The following is a 3,712-nucleotide window of genomic DNA, read 5'->3' as shown; positions in this document are numbered from 1 at the left end:
AGACGCGGGTACCCGCCCGGGCTGCTTAAGTATGTATGCGCTGTTGGTCCCGCCCCGCCCCTCCCCGCCCCGCCCGTTCCCGGAGGCCTCACCCTATATTCCTGACAAATGCCAGACAAGGGCTTAGACTTCACAAGCACCCTGGCACTTCAGCTGCATGGTGGGGACCCTCTGCCGGCAGGGCTGAGGCCAAGGCCTACTGGCTTCCCAAAGCCTCTGCTCCTGCTCTCCGTGAAGACAGCAACAGAGTGAGACCCTGTCTCAAAACAAAACAAAACAAATTATGTATTTTCAGATAGCTTGAAGGAGAATATTGAGTGTTCGTAATGCAAAGAAATGATAAATGTTTGAGATGATAGGTATGCTAATTACCTTCATCTGATCACTATACATTACATGTACAGAAACATCACTACGTACCCCACAAATATGTACAATTATTATGTGTCAACTAAGAAATGAAAATAGCCGGGTGTGGTGGCTCACACCTGTAATCTTAGCACTTTGGGAGGCCGAGGCAGGAGGATGTTTTGAGCCCAGGAGTGCCAGAGCAGTCTGGGCAACATAGTAAGACCTCGTCTCTACAAAAAAATACAAAATTAACCAGGCATGGTGTTGTGTGTCTGTAATCCCAGCTACTCAGGAGGCTGAGGTGAGGGGATTGCTTGAGCCCAGGAGGTTGAAGCTGCAGTGAGCTATGATTGTGCCACTGAACTCCAGCCTAGGCAATGGAGGGAGACCCTGTCTCAAAAATAAAAGTGAATTTTTTTTTTTTGAGATGGAGTCTTGCTCTGTCGCCCAGGCTGGTGTGCAGTAGCATGATCTCGGCTCACTGCAACCTCCACCTCCCGGGTTCACGCCATTCTCCCACCTCAGCCTCCCGAGTAGCTGGGACTACAGGCGCCTGCCACACCTGGCTAATTTTTTATGTTTTTAGTAGAGACGAGGTTTCACCGTGTTAGCCAGGAGGATCTTGATCTCCTGACCTCGTGATCCACCCGCCTCCGCCTCCCAAAGTGCTGGGATTACAGGCGTGAGAAACCGCGCCTGGCGAATTTTTTTTGTTAAAGAAAGATTCCAGACACAAATGGCCACAAGTTGTATGGTTCATTTTATATGAAGAGTTCAGAATAGACAAACCTATAGAGACAGAAGTCACACGAAGACAAGCCCATAGAGTAGCCTGGTGAGTGTGGCACTGGCGAGTGGCTGGAGGTGGAGGACGGGAGGAGTGGGAGGGGCTGCCAAGGCCCACGGAGTTTCTTTGGGGTCTGGAAATACTCTGGGGCTAGAGAGTGGTGATGTCTGCTCAACCTTGTGTATAGACTAAAAAACCATTCAATATCTCAATATCTCAATAAAGCTGTAATTTTTTTTAAAAAAGCAAAGTTCCAGCATTTGCTTCAAGGAAGCCTGTGGCCCTGCACAGAGGCGAAGGTGGGCAGGGGCTGCCAGGGGCAGGGCTGCAGAGGGGGCAGGCGGAGAAGCGAGGGGTGCAGGGATCACAGAGATCACCACTCACTTCCAGACCATAGCACGGCAGGCCGAGCGCTGTGTGCCCAGGCCCACGGGAGAGCCCACCTGTCAGGGCACCTGTGGGAACAAGGATGGCCTGAAAGTCACTGGCTCCGTGTGACAATTAGTGAAACAACTGATTTTCACAGGAGCTCTGTAAACACTAGGAAGCAAGTCTTATGCTCAGCTGGGGACTCTTGGCAGGTGGCTACCCTGAGCCAGCTGATGGCTTTTTTTTTTTTTTTTTTTAAGAGACAGGGTCTCTCTCTGTTGCCCAAGCTGGAGTGCAGCCGTGTGATCACAGCTCACTGTGGCCTTGAACTCCTGGTGTCACACATGTCGGTGTGAAGAGACCACCAAACAGGCTTTGTGTGAGCAACAAGGCTGTTTATTTCACCTGAGTGCAGGTGGGCTGAGTCCAAAAAAGGAGTCAGCAAAGGGTGGTGGGATTATCATTAATTCTTAAAGGTTTTGGGATAGGCAGTGGAGTTAAGAGCAATGTTCTGGGGGCAGGGAGTGGATCTCACAAAGTACATTCTCAAGGGTGGGGAGAATTACAAAGAACCTTCTTAAGGGTGGAGGAGATTACAAAGTACATTGATCAGTTAGGGTGGGGCAGAAACAAATTACAATGGTGGAATGTCATCAGTTAATGCTATTTTCACTTCTTCTGTGGATCTTCAGTTGCTTCAGCCCATCTGGATGTATCCGTGCAGGTCACAAGGGATATGATGGCTTAGCTTGGGCTCAGAGGCCTGACACCTGGGCTCAAGTGATCCCCCTGCCTCAGCCTCCCAAGTAGCTGGGACTACAGGCTGGACTGCACCCAGCTAATTTTTAAAAAATATTTTTTTGTGGAGACAGGGTCTGGCGTGTTACCCAGGCTGATCTGAAATTCCTGGGCTCAAGCAGTTCTCCCACCTTGGCCTCTCAAAGTGCTGGGATTCAGGCGTGAGCCACTGCGCCCAGTCGTGGATTATTTTGAAAGAATGATGCCCCGCCAGGGCCAGAGGATCCAGGTGGGAGTTGTGGGTGGGGGGTCCTCAGGGAGATCGACTGGATGGGAGGTGAGTGCCGGGGACAGAGGGGTGGGCTCTGTTCTCCAGCTCAGGAGACAGGCAGATCTGAGAGGGCCAGACTTGGGCATGTGGTGGGGACCCAGCTGCTGGGCGCCCCCGAGGTTGGGCTGGTCACCAGGGCCTGCCACTCCCAAGGAGGAAGCAATCAAGAAACAGACCTTCAAGGGTAGAGAGGCCGCTGTGCTGCCTGTCCGGGCCCCTGGGGACATGCAGTCAGCCGCACTCAGGACTCCTTCCGTTCTCCCACTTGCACTCATTCCCAGCGAGATAATTGTTTCTCCTCAGCCGTGAGCATGACATTGGAGCTCTGGCAAAGTCAGGGTTTTTTTTGTTTTGTTTTTTTGTTTTTTTGCCATGTGCCTCTTACCTGTACTCCTGAAATATTTGTTTCTGTGCTGGAACCATGGCTCCCTGCATTCATTCTGATTAATTGCATTTTTGCTGCTTGCCCTGTAGCCACTTTTACCGATATATTTGCTCTGTCTGCAGGCAAAGGAATTCATTCACATTCGTTTAATTTGGGGCTTGTCTTTCCGTTATCAGCCTGCACCAAACCTGGGCTGCTGGGTATATAAATTCCCTCATCGGTACGTTATCCCCTTATCCACTCCATGCTGCCGTTCACAGATCCTACTTGAGTTCTATTTAGCCATGTCATTTTATTCATTTTTCTCAAAGCTAGTAAAATGTGATTGCATTTCCTGAAGTTAAGGTTGTCTGCTAGATCCCAGAACACGCCACTGTTTATGTGAATGCAATCACACTTCACCACTTTATATAATCATTTTCAATGCATTTATGAGGAAAGGTATTTAGATCCCCCCACCCCTGCTAGATTGTTTCCTGCTGAGACCAGCTTAGTCAGCGAGGCCCTAACCCAGCAGCACTAGAGGAATTAAAGACACACACACAGAAATATAGAGGTGTGGAGTGGGAAATCATGGGTCTCACAGCCTTCAGAGCTGAGAGCCTCAAACAGAAATTTACCCACATATTTATTGACAGCAAGCCAGTGATAAACATTGTTTCTTTTTTTCTTTTTTTTTTGAGACAGAATCTCGCTCAGTTGCCCAGGCTGGAGTGCAGTGGCACAATCACCACTTACTGCAAGCTCCGCC

This window comes from Pongo abelii, chromosome 23 (genome assembly GCF_028885655.2).
Source record: "Pongo abelii isolate AG06213 chromosome 23, NHGRI_mPonAbe1-v2.0_pri, whole genome shotgun sequence".
Classification (NCBI taxonomy): domain Eukaryota; kingdom Metazoa; phylum Chordata; class Mammalia; order Primates; family Hominidae; genus Pongo; species Pongo abelii.
The sequence above is the reverse complement of the archived record's forward strand: the minus strand, read 5'-3'. Positions refer to the sequence as shown.